Source organism: Geotrypetes seraphini, chromosome 8 (genome assembly GCF_902459505.1).
Source record: "Geotrypetes seraphini chromosome 8, aGeoSer1.1, whole genome shotgun sequence".
NCBI classification, from domain to species: Eukaryota; Metazoa; Chordata; class Amphibia; order Gymnophiona; family Dermophiidae; genus Geotrypetes; species Geotrypetes seraphini.
Window position 1 is genome coordinate 180,785,603 of NC_047091.1, and position 13,969 is coordinate 180,799,571.

Below are 13,969 nucleotides of genomic sequence, written 5' to 3' on the forward strand. Positions count from 1 at the left end.
GACCAGAGAAGAAAAGGGAAGAGAGAGCAGAGAATGATCAGATCTGAGTGGAGGAAATGAGAAGAGAGATATGCTAAAAACCACAGGGGGGAGGGAAGGATAGAGATGCCAGACCATGAGGGGAACAGAAGGAAGATGATGGATGCTAGACCAAATTGGGGGGGGGGGGGGGGGCAGGAGGAGAGATGGCAGGGAAAGACAGACAGTGAATGGAAGGGGCAGATGCTGGACTGAAGAGACAGAGCTGCTGTACCGGGCCATGGTACGCCCTCACCTGGAGTACTGCGTCCAGCACTGGTACTTTAAGAAGGACACGGTACTACTCGAAAGGATCCAGAGAAGAGCAACTAAAATGGTTAAGGGGCTGGAGGAGTTGCCGTACAGCGAAAGATTAGAGAAACTGGGCCTCTTCTCCCTTGAGCAGAGGAGATTGAGAGGGGACATGATAGAAACATTCAAGGTACTGAAGGGAATAGACTTAGTAGCTAAGGCAGGGAGAACGAGAGGGCACTCTCTAAAGTTGAAAGGAGATAGATTCCATACAAACGTAAGGAAGTTCTGTGGTAGAAAGCAACATATTTATTTGGCTCATAACTTGCTGGCGCCCGATATTTTTAGCTCACAGTGAAAAAAGTTTGCTCACAACACCCGCCCGCTTAGAGGGAACACTGATTCCCACCCCTGGGTCCTTCCAAATACACAGCAGCAAAGAATTAGAAAAGAAAAGTAAACATCAAGCAAAACAATAGGATAGGTACAAACAAGAATCATCAATTAAGTATCCGGCTACGAGCCAGAGGGGTCAAAGTAGTCCAAAAAGGTTCCCAAGTGGTCTGGAAAAGGCGGCCCTGGCGAGAAGACAAATCAGTCACATCCCTCCTCTCCCACATCAGAAGAGAAATCATTCGGCATCTCCAAAGGGAATAGTCCGGAGCTTTGGCCTCAAGCCATTTCAGCAAGATGCATTTCAGAGCAATCTGGATAGACCACTTAAAGAAAGCTGCAACTCCTTTAGAACGTGGAAAGTAGTGAGGAACAGTCCCAAACAAAAGCAAAGGTGAGCTGCGAATGGTGACATGCCAAAGATTCTCCACAAAAGCAAAGATAGCAGTCCAAAAAAGCTGTACCTTAGGACAAGTTCAAAACATGTGTCCCAAGCTTGCTTCCAGAGCCTGGCAATGAAGGCAGGCTGCATTTAGACGGAAGTGGGACAAATAAGCCCTTTTAGGAGAGATATATAAACGAAAAATCAATTTAAAATGTTGTTCCCAAAAGGTAGTATATTTGCGAAAAGCAGGCAGGCGACGGACAGCCTGAAGGAGTATGTCAGAGGGCAAATCAACAGCAAGATCACAAGACCAAGCATCTCGCAGCCGAGCATGGTCAAACAAAGGGCACTCATCTTTCAAGTGGCGATGATGGAACTTGAGGGGGACCAGTTGTTGGGAACCAATGGTAAAAGCCGTGGACAACGACTCTTGACAGGAGGCTTGCAAGGAGCTAGAAGGTAAGGAAGAAATGTAATGATGGATTTGCATGTAAGCAAAATAGTCCGTAGGTGGGAGAGCAAATTCTGCTTCCAATTGAGCAAAGGGTTTAGGGATGCCATCATCATCAACCAGTTGAAATATATAATGAATACCCTTTGTTCCCCACCGAGCAAAACTTGGCCCATCAATCCCAGGCAAGAAAGAGCCATTAAAGCGAATAGGCAGAAAGGGAGAGACAGAGGGAGAAAGAGTGTGAAATTTACAGACCCAACGCCAAACCTTCCACAAGGGTCGATGCAGTATTTTCACAGAAAGAGACTCAGGTTCAAGAGAAGGGATAGAATGAAGATAGGCACTAAAGTGAGTGGAATGAAAACAGGAAAGTTCCAGAGATGTGTTAGTGAACGCTGAGGTACCCCTAAAGAGATCATTAATATGCCGCATGCCACAACCAACTGTCAAATATCGGAGATTCAATAAGCCCAAACCACCTCTATACCAGGGAGTCGCCGCACACTTATAAGACAAACGAGGTCTCTTCCCAGCCCAAATAAATTTCTGGACCAGGCGCTCCAGTCTGCGTTCGTCACGAGAAGTCAAATAAAGGGGAAGGACCTGAAAAACATAAAGCCAACAGGGAACTAGGAGCATGTTATACAGGTGCACTCAACCCAGAAGGTAACGGGAACTTATAGCAGAGAGAAGGCTTCCAGGGCAGCCTGAAGGCAGCAGGCTCATCTCACACAGCTGCCAGCAGCCTGAAGAAGATTGAACTGTAATGCAGAGGTAGGTGGGAGAGAGCCACCCATACCCAACTCTGGAATGGTGGTCAGAGAGAAAGAATCTGTGCCACAGGGATTCCACTGGGGGAGGGGGGAGGGTCCAAGACAGAACGCATCCATGGGAGGGTCTGAAAAGAGCAAGAGAGAACAAACTAAGCACCTGGGGGGGGGGGGAATGAAGGAGAGAGAAGCACCTTTATGGGGAGGGTAGTGGGCTGAAAAGAGAGAGAGAAGCACCAATAGCTGGGGGGAGGGGGGAGAGAGATGCTACCATGGGGGAGCTTTTCGTGAATAGAGGGTGAAGGAGAGCGAGGCAGATGCTGGGATATGAGGAGATTGAGTAAGAGAGGGTGAGAGAGATGAAGTACCGATGAAAGGGGGCAGGGGAGAAAAGAGAAAAATATTAGTCCAGGGGATAGAAGAAAGAGAAGCTGGATGGAGGGATGGAATATGGGGACAGGGATAGAAGAAAGGCCATGGAGGAAAGGGAAGATGGGATGGAACTGGGAATGATAGGGTGATGAGACTAAAAGGATACAGAGGATGGGAAGGAGGACTAAGAAAGTGGAGGGGTGGGAGGCAGGGGTGGGGCCGTGGGCTGGGTCATGTGTCCTCTCTTTTTTTTCCAAACTATGGTAACTATTTTATTTTTTTATTTGTTCATTTTTCTATACTGTTCTCCCAGGAGAGCTCAGAACAGTTTTACATTAATTTATTCAGGTACTCAAACATTTTTCCCTGCCTGTCCCGGTGGGCTCACATTCTATCTAATGTACCTGGGGCAATTCCGGTCCTCGAGAGCCGGAGCCAGCTCAGGTTTTCAGGATATCCACCATGGATATGTATGAGATGGATTTGCATGCACTGCCTCCTTGAGATGCAAATCTATCTCCTGCATATTTATTGTGGATATCTTGATAACCTGACCTGGCTCCGGCTCTCGAGGACCGGAATTGCCTACCCCTGCTCTAGGTTAATGGACTTCCAAAGCAAAACATAATGTGGTAATCTATCTTACTAAATAGCAGTTATATCCCATTTGCTTTGTCTGCATCCTTTTTTATTGTTTAAAAAAATGTGAACATTATAATCAAATAATGTTTACAGAACAGTCGAAAACTGTGTATCAGAGACTTTAACATCTCTACGTTGATACGCTGTTGTTTACAATGGATTTTTGTTCTTGCCCTTATAATATTTAAGAATATTTAATTTCTGAATGGTCTGCTTCAACTGCAACCACTTATATGCTTGAGACTTTGCAATACCGAATTGTAGGAATGGAACACAGCGAACACACACACAGGATATGAGTCGGGAAGGAGGCATTGCCAGTGGCTAGCTCCATGCTTCCATGCTAATGACATCATAGTAACTCCCTTGATTACATGTCTAATGATTGGTGGATACAAAGTCACATGCATTTACATCGTGTCACCCTCAACTCTGCACGTAGGCAATGCCTGATTAACACATAGGCAGAACCTGAGTCTCTGCACGTATCCAAGGCCTGTCAGCTGATGTCCTTTCCAAATAAGGACTAGTTAAATTAAGATAAGGGTTAATTTGTGATAGGTAAGGGGGAGAGAGGGAATGATTCAGCATTCTTTCACAGGGACTAGGAAATCAGTGTGCTGATCTCGCCCTGTTTCAGAATGGCGTCCCATTTGATAAGTCATCATCTAAAGTACATATACCTGCTACAGCCATTGCTTCCAGAGGATCTGAGACTCGCCAATTTGAATCTTGGAGTTCAACCATAAGGATTGACACATGGATTGTTGTACTGATATAGATGTTAAATTATCAATAAATTTTAAGGTTTACCAGGTGGCCAAAAGAATGCTATTGTCCTTATAAATTCTGGGTAACTTGATACTCAATACATGGCATAACCGTAATAGGGACATAAGTTGCAATTCTAAGTAAAGCCAGTCCAGAAGATGCTCCAAGACTTCAGGAAGAACCCAATACATACCCTGACGCAGTATGAAAGCTTGATGGTATCTGTAAAAATTTGGGAAATTTACCCCACCCACTGCAATTGGTTTTTGCAAAGATACTAAAGCTATTCTAGCCGTTTTACCTGGCCAAATAAATTTAGTGAGAATTCCATTCAATTTCTTATAGAAGGACCCCTGAAAATAAACTGGCAACATACTCATTTGGTAGCAAATTACAGGCAAAATCATCATCTTGACAGTTTGAACTCTCCCCAACCAAGAGAGATGTAATGGGTTCCAATGCTCACACATTTCCTTGACTTTCAGCAATAAAAATTTTTCATTTACTGTCATTGCGTCTTCCAAAGTTTTTTTGAATCATGATACCTAGGTATTTTATACCCTCATCCTTCCAAAGGAATGGAAATGGATCAAATAATCCTTTTACACAGTGCACATTTTGCTCCAATTAATTTTATATCCAGAAAATTTGCCAAATTTATCAATCAATTCCAGTAAATGCGGAATGGTAGATTCAGGATTCTTCAAATGAAGCAAAATATCATCTACATAAGCAGAGACCTTATATTCCCGACCGGCATAAGGAATCCCCTGTATCTCCTTTGCCTGCTGAATGGCCAGTAACAAGGGTTCCAAAATAATATAAAAAAGCAAAGGAGACCCTTGTCTAACTCCCCTCTTCAGACAGAAATGCTCCGAAAATGTATTAATATATAGGGGTCCTTTTACAAAGGTGCGCTACAGGGGTTAGTGCGTCAGACATTTTATCATGCGCTAACCCCCGCGGCAAGCCAAAAAACTAACGCCTCATCAATGGAGGCGTTAGCGACTAGCGCGGCAGGCGGTTGAATGCGCAGTATTCCGCGCATTAACCACCTACTGCGCCTTGATAAAAGGACCCCATAATCTAGCTGAGGGGGAACTATACAAGATTTGAATCATTTGTATAAATCCAGATCCTATACCAAACCAATCCATCGCTTGATACATGAAAGTCCATTCCACAGGATCAAAGGCCTTCTCTGCATCCAGAGGCAGAGAAAGCCAGATCATTCATTGTTTTGAATAAACTTAGCATATGAAATATCAATCTAGTATTATTTGAAGAATGTCTTTGAGCAACGAAACCCTTTTGGTGCAGACCTCTTGAGCCTTATCTCTTCAAAACTAACCAAATTGTTTCCCTAGATCTCTTATGCCTTACCTCTGTATCCTGCTCACCTGTATTTTGATGACTTTACATTGTACCTATATTCACTGATTGTCCAGCTCTTCTTTGTTGTAAACCGCCTTGAACTACTACGGCTTTGGCGGTATATAAGAATAAAATTATTATTATTATATAAGGGAGAGCCTTGGCTAATCTTAGAGCCAATAGCTTAGCCAGGAGTTTTCCATACACATTAATTAAAGAAATAGGCCTGTAGTTTGAAACCAACATGGGATCTTTATTTGGCTTTGGCAAAACAATAGTTAAAGATTCTGTCATAGTACCTGAAATACAACCTTTAGTTAGTTTCGATTTATATAAATTAAGAAGTTTCAAGTTTAAGTTTAAATTTCAAGTTTATTATAAAATTTGATTAATCGCTTATTCCAAATTCTAAGCGATGAACAAATCAATAAAATCACAAAATTGGGGGAACAAACATAACTGACAAAAAAACTAAATCTTACAAAATATAATAAAGTCTAATTTTATACACATAATAAAAACATGAGGAAAGAATGGGAAAATAAATACAATCTGCTTAATAGAAGAAAAGACATTTAAGGTTAAAAACAATAGGAAGGGAAAGAAGGAAGAATCTCCAAAGATATGAAGATAAAATGAAACTCCTAGACAGTTCTTGTAGTCATTAAATGCATCTTTAAAAAGAAAGCTTTTGAGTTTGCTCTTAAATTTCTCCAAATTTTTTTCCTCTCTTAAGTAAATTGGAAGGGAATTCCAAGTTTGAGGATCTGTAACGGAAAAGATGAGGTAAAAGATGAGAAGATGAGGTAAAAGTGTAATATGAAAACTCCACAATGAAACCATCACTACCCGGAGCAGATCCAACTCTGAGGGATTTCAACGCTGTCTGGAGTTCCTTAAGTGATATAGGCGCTTCAAGACCACCTTTTATATGCACGGGAATTTTTGGCCCCTGAATTAACTTTAAAAATTCTAGTCCCTCAATTTCTTTATTTGAATAAATCTCAGAAGAATACAAAGCTTTGTAATAATCACAAAATTGTTTAAAAAATATTCCCAATTTGAGAATGAGTTTTACCTTTCTCATCTCTTATAGCAGCAATCTTTACTTTTCTTTTCTTAGCTTTGAGATAATTAGCCAATAATCTTCCCGCTTTATTCGAGTTTCCATAATACAGAGCTTGATGAGAAAACAAATCTTTCCTACCCAATTGTGAGGAAATCTCATTATATTTATATTTAGCTTTCAACAGGGCCTGCAAAGTAGTTTGTTTCCATTTTAAGGCTAGTTGTGTCTCTAAAGTCAGAATAATTTGTTCCAGATTAGAAAATTCCAATTTTAGTTGTTTCCTAATGTGTGCCGAGTATGAAATTATTTGCCCTCTCATGGTAGCTTTGCAAGCGTCCCAAATAGTTTCCAAAGAGATTTACTCTGAGGTATTGGGTTGAAAATAATCATTTTTATTTGAATTTCCTAAAGAAAGTTTGAATCTGCAAGCAATGTATTATTAAATTTCCAAACAGGTCTAATAGAATCTTTTTGAGCAAACTGAAACTCTATCCAAATTCCAGCATGATCTGTCAAAAAAATGTAATCAATACGTGAAAATTATTTATGAACATGTGTGCAGAAAGAAAATTAATGAGCATTAAAATTAAGAATCTGCCATATATCCTTCAATCCACTTCTTTGCACAAGATTGTCTAGACCTAGTGATTTCATCTGCTTACTAGGTTGTTTATTCAATAATGGATCCATGACAGCATTGAAATCTCTGGCTACAATTAAATTAGATGTAGCCAGTGACAGAATTATTTGCTGGAGTTTTTTTTTTTTTTTTTTTAAAGAACTCCGCCTGATTTGAATTAGGAGCATAAATATTAAAACATGTCAGGGCATCATTTCCTGAAGTCATATCTACATGAAGCCATCTGCCCATAGGATCAGCTTGAACATTACCAAATACAGCAAAACATCTTTTATTGACCAGGATACCATGTCAGCCTTTTTTGCCACCGCAGGAGCACAAAAACCCCCTACCAATTTGGCAGCTTCAATATGTGAAAGGTGTTTTTCTTGCAAGAAATAGACATCTGCCTCCTGTTGTTTCAAGAAATTATTATTTTTTTCCTTTTAATGGGATGGTTGAGTGAATCCATTGACATTTAATGAATATAATTTTAAAGCCATGTTGGATTATATAACAAATTAATAAATATTTCCGATTTAAACAAATCCATATATAAAATTTTCCCCCACATCCAGGACCCTAAAATAAACCCTCCCCTCCTCCCACCCCTAACTCATTCCCTGAACAACCCCCCCATCCACCCATCTCCCTCCCATCACCTCCCCCCCCCAATGTGAATAACTCATGGTCAGCTTGAGTGCCTATTAATGGACCACAATCCCCCCCGCCTGCACTCTCTTTATCCAATATAATAAAAAAAAAATTACTACAGTAACAGTGACAGTCACTTTAAGAATTTAATCAGAATTGGAATACTGTACGTCACAGTGCAGAACTTCCACAGAATTCCCAATCTGCACAAGCTGTGCAGAATTCTGTACAGGCCTTCTTCAGTGGTCGGGTCATCTTCCCTATGCCTGCTCCTGACAGCCTTCCCCCATGCAGATCTGGCCTCTTTCCAATTGACACCTCAGTGTGGAGCATTAGAAAATGACATGGGGACAAATTTTTCCCCATTCCCGCAAGAACTAATTTTCCCAACCTGGTGAGTTCTTTTCCTATCCCTTCTCCATTCCTGCAAGCTCCGTCCTCATCTGCACAAGCCTCAAACACTTTCAAATCCTAAGTAGCAACATTCTAGAGCTCAGATTGTGATGTCATAATGCCTCATTCCAGCGATGCCTAAGCTCCGTCTTCATCTGCACAAGCCTCAAACACTTTAAAATCCTATGTAGCAACATTCTAGAGCTCAGATTGTGATGTCATAATGCCTCATGCCACCAATGCCTAAGCTCCGTTCTCATCTGCACAAGCCTCAAACCCTTTAAAATCATGTGTTTGAGTCTTGTGTGGTTAAGGCAGAGCTTACAGGAATGGAGCAGGGACAGGGACAAAACTCGAGGGGATGGGACGGGAAAAAAATTTGTCCCTGTGTCATTCTCAACTCAGCATCTCTATCGTTCCCTCCCAAAGCAGCAACAGTGGTGGCTGGTCAGCAGAGACAGCATTACAAATAGGTTACATGCAGCCAGCGCCGCATGGGCCTCTCCTCTGCCGTGTCGGAAGTGATGCAGAGGAAAGGCCCCGCTGGGGCCGGCCACAATCAGCCTGTTCGTAGTGCTGCCTCTGCCAACCAGTCGCCACTGCTGTTGCTTCTTTGGGAGGGTGTGGGTAAGAGATGCTGAGCCACAGAGGGAGGGGGGTCAATCGGAGGCCAGACCCACAGGGGTGAAGAAGGAGTTGTTAGGTCAGGAGCAGGACAGTAAGAGTGTGGAAGATTTTGGATCCACATATTGGGGTTGAGTGGGCAGAGAGTGAGAGGGCAGAACCACGGAAGGGACATGGATGCTGGACCACAAGTAGGGGAGAGGAGGGGACATGGATGCTGGGAGATAAGGGGTGAGAGAAAGTGACCCAGTACAGAAAGGAGGGTGGGAAGGGAGGAAGAGAGGCTTGGCTGAGGGGAGGGAGAGAGATGCCAGGCCATGCGGCGTGGGAAAGGGATTCAGGGTGTGAGTGAGAAAGGTGGTTTGGTGGGGGTCTGGGGACATGGATGCTGGACCCACAAGTGGGGGTGAGGGGATGATAGAGTGACCCAGACCAGAGAAGGGGGTGGAAAGGGAGGAAGAGATGCTTTGCCATGGAGAGAGAGAGATGCCAGACCATAGGGAGCAGGGAAGGGACTCAGGGTGTAAGCAAGATAAGTGATTGGGTTAAGCAGGGTGAGGGGACATGGATGCTAGACTGCAAGTAGGGATGGGGGGTGGGGTGGTAGAGAGAGGAAGACAGTGATCCAAATCAGAAAGGGGGAAGAACATAAGAACATAAGAAATGCCTGCACCGGATCAGACCCGGGGTCCATCTAGTCCGGCGTTCCGCACACGCGGAAGCCCAGCCAGGCACACCCTGGCGAATACAATGTCACTCGTATCCCTCAATGTCTTCTGCAAGAAGATGTGCGTCCAATTTTCCCTTAAATCCTAGAACGGTGGTTTCCTCCACCAGCTCTTTCAGGAGAGAGTTCCAGGCGTTCACCACTCGCTGTGTGAAGCAGAACTTTCTGACGTTTGTCTTGGCCGTGTCCCCTCTCAGCTTCAGGCCATGACCTCTGGTCCGAGACTGGGTTACATTTGCCAATGTGAATAACGCTGTTTCTTGCTCACCATCCTTTCCCCCTGTTGGTGAGTGAGCTTGCTCCATTATGTCAATTCCTTTTAGCAATTTAAAAGTCTCTATCAGATCCCCTCTCAGTCTTCTCTTCTCAAGGGTGAATAGTCCCAGTTTTCTGAGGCGATCTTTGTAGCTCAAGTTCTCCATACCTTTTACTAGCTTCGTCGCTCTCCTCTGCACCCTCTCCAGTAGTGTTATATCCTTCTTCAGGTATGGAGACCAGTGTTGGACACAGTATTCCAGGTGTGGTCTGACCATTGCTCTATAAAGCGGCATTATGACCTCCCTTGATCTACTCGTGATTCCTTTCTTTATCATGCCTAACATCCTGTTAGCTTTCTTTGCCGCCGCTGCACATTGAGCCGATGGCTTCAGGGTTCTATCTATCAGTACTCCCAGGTCTTTTTCTTGATCGCTCTTCCCCAATGTTATACCTAACAGTTTGTACCCATGCTCCTTGTTTTTACTGCCCAGGTGCATCACTTTGCATTTTTCTACATTAAAACTCATCTGCCAATTTTCTGCCCATCTCTCAAGTTGCTTCAAATCTCTCTGGAGTTCTTCGCTGTCTTTTTGTGACCTGATTGCTCGGCATAGTTTTGTGTCATCTGCAAACTTGATGATAGCACTGGTCGTTTCTTCTTCCAGGTCATTTACGAAGATATTGAATAAGATAGGCCCAAGAACTGAGCCCTGAGGCACACCGCTAGTTACTTTCTTCCAGTCTGAGTACTTCCCATTTATGCCCACTCTTTGTCTTCTGTTTTCTAGCCATTTTCCTATCCATCTCAGTATATCCCCTTCTATTCCATGACTTTGTAGTTTCTTGAGAAGTCTCGCATGAGGTACTTTGTCGAACGCTTTCTGGAAGTCCAAGTATATTATGTCAACCGGTTCTCCGCTATCGACTTGTTTGTTCACTCCCTCGAAAAACTGAAGTAAGTTTGTCAAGCATGACTTCCCTTTCCTGAAGCCATGCTGACTACCTCTCAGCAGGTCATGGTTATCCAGGTGCTGTACAATGTTGTCTTTAATCAAAGCCTCAACCATTTTCCCAGGGACCGATGTGAGACTCACTGGTCTATAGTTTCCCGGTTCTCCCCTTGATCCTTTTTTGAAGATTGGTATTACGTTCGCTATCTTCCAGTCTTCTGGTATCTGTCCGGTTATAACTGACAAGTTAGCGAGGGTTTGCAGTAGTTCTCCGATTTCCACCTTTAGTTCTTTTAATACTCTCGGGTGAATTCCGTCTGGGCCAGGGGATTTGTCACTTTTTAGTTTGTCAATCTGATAGTATACCTGGTCCAGATCCACCTTCACTGTGGTGAGGCTCTCCTCTATTTCCCCCTTGAATACTTTCACTGTTTTGGGTATCGATGTGGTGTCTTCCTTGGTAAAGACAGAAGCAAAGAAGGAATTTAATCTGTCTGCAATCTGTTTGTCCTCTTTGATGTATCCTTTTCTTCCTTGGTCGTCGAGAGGGCCCACTGTCTCCTTTGCAGGTTTTTTCCCTTTAACATATCTAAAAAATGGTTTGAAGAGAGAAAGAGATTCTTAGCCAGAGGAGAGAGGGAGAGAGAGGTGTCACACCATGGAGGCCAGGGAGAGGATCCAGAGTGTGAGTGAGAGAGGGGTGGGATTTAGAGGGACACAGAACTGCAGCGGGAATGAAAGAGGCTGGAACCTGAGTAGGAAAGCAGGAAGGAATTTCAGGCCTTAGCATTGAGGAATTCCACGCAAAACTCTACAAATAAACTAAGCAGAATTTTGAACTATCGTGTGCAGAATTTTCGTTTTTTTTTGCGCAGAATTAAGCCAGGAGAAATCCCTACTAGTCAGCCAACTCAAAGATATCGGAGGTGGGGTAACAAATGTGTTCTAAACATGGGAAGGCAGGCAAAAAGACATGGAAATTCCTAGTGAATCAATCATTTGGGTGCTTTTGAGTAGTAGCATCTCATCACCCTATCAGTCCCAGCTCCATCCCTCTCTCCTTCCTTCCCTTGCCTCCAAGGCCGTTATTCTACCCTGCCCTCGTATTCCACCCCGCGTATCCGGCTTCTCTTCCTTCTTTCTCCTGTACTCCCACCCAGGACCAATATCTCTCTCCCCTGCCTCCTCTTCATCTTTCTCTCTCTCCCTGGATCCACCATCTTTCTCAATCTACCCCCATCCCAGCATCCATCTCTCTCTCCATCTTCACTCTCTGTCCCTCAAAAGTTACTCCTTGGTAGAATCTATCCCTACACCCCCAGCCATGGATTCTTCTCTCTCTCTCTCCTTTCAGCCAACTGCCGTCCCCCACAGGTGCTTCTTTTTCTCTCCTTCAATAACCCCCTCCCATGGGCGCTTCTTTTTTTCTTTCTCCCTCTCCCTCTTTCCAAACTCCCACGTACATAGGTGCTTTTTGTCTCTGAGCCATCCAGTGGGATCACCATGGCATGGTTTCTCTCTCTCCAGTTCCCTACCCCAGATGGCTCTCCCCTACCTAACTCTGCACAGCAGTTCAATCTTCTTTGGGCCACGGCACTCAGCAAGGTGAGCTTGCTGTTTTCGACTTGCCCCGGAAGCCTTCTCTCCACTATGACTTTCTGTTCCCGCATAAGTAGGACTCTGAAGATAGAAGGCTTCCGGGGCAGGCCGAAAGCAGCAGGCTCAGCTTGCTAAAATGCCGGTGGCCCTAAGAAGATTGAATTGCAGTGCCAAGGAGGTAAGTGGGGAAGAGCCACCGGACTCTCGGGTGTAAGCCAGCCCTGCCAAACTGGGTGGGCCTGTGGGCTGGCTAAACTAAGGTTACCAGATGTCCGGTTTTCCTCGGACATGTCCTCCTTTTCGAGGACTTTGTCCAGGTTTTGAAAAGCTTCCAGCTAGCAGCGACATCGGGACAGCATCTGCTTATGCGCGGATGCAAAGCGGTGATGTCACGTGTCACACCAGCACAGGCGCAGATGCCCTTCCAACAAGCGACCAGTTTGAGGGGATGTGGCTGGGGATGGAACGGGGTACGACTTGAGCGGAACAGGGTGTGACTCAGGTTGAACGGGGCAGGCCTGGGGGTGGGGCCACAGGTCGATTTTCATTCCTGAAAATCTGGCAGTCCCTAGTAATAATAATAATAATTTATTTCTTATATACCGCCAAAGCCAATAGTAGTTCAAGGCGGTTTACAACAAAGAAGGGCTGGACAATCAGCGAATGGTACAATCAGAGAAAATGGTAAATCAGAGCAAAAGATAGGTACAACAAAGAGGGGCTAGACAGTCTGGGTACGGTTAGAACCAAGAAGAGAGTAACGTGAAGGGTACAGTTCGAGAATAAAGGGTAGAGGGGAATAACGGGGGGTACGATCGGCAGAAGGAGAAACAATTTAAATGAGTAAGCAGGACAAGGTGAGGTAAAAGGGGGCGAAGGAAGGGCATAGAGGTCTTAGGGTGCAAATCGGGTGAATAGGTTAGTTTTTAGTAGTTTCCTGAAGTTTAGGTAGGATGAAGCGCGAGGGATAATGTTGGCTGACCTGCTTGGAAGGCGAGAGTTCTATTCGTATGTCTTTTGTACCGGCAGGCCTTTAGGGTTGGATGGCTAAACAGATGGGTTCTGTGCGTGAGTTTGGATGGACGGTCTAGAATAAAATGGGTATAGAGGGGCTAACCTCCACTTAAAAATTAATAAAACCTGTCCAGTCACCTGAACAGTCCTGTAAAAAGATGACATGTCTGTGTTTCCCCAGATGTATGGTAACCCTACATTATCCATAAGAACACAAGTCCATCAAAACCAGTGGCCAATCCAGGTCACAAGTACCTGGTAAGACCCCAAAGGAGTAGAGCACATTTTATGCTGTTTATCCTAGAAATAAACAGTGGTATTTTCTCTCACATCCATCTTAATAAGGGATTTTCTTTTAGGGAATTATCCAAATCCGTTTTTTGTTTTTTTTTAAACCCTGCTAAGCTAACTTCTTTTTTTTTTTTTAACCACATTCTCTGGCAAAAAAAAAAAATTCCACAGTGGAATTACATGTTGAGTGAAGAAATTTTTTTTTTTCCATTTTAATTTAAATTTACCACTTAATATAGGTTCTCTCTGTGTTTAGCTTTTTCTGGAGAAGAGCCTGATTGCGCCTGCAAGCAGCAGAATTGATGCCGGCCATCAGCCCTTTTTATAATAATAAAGCAGC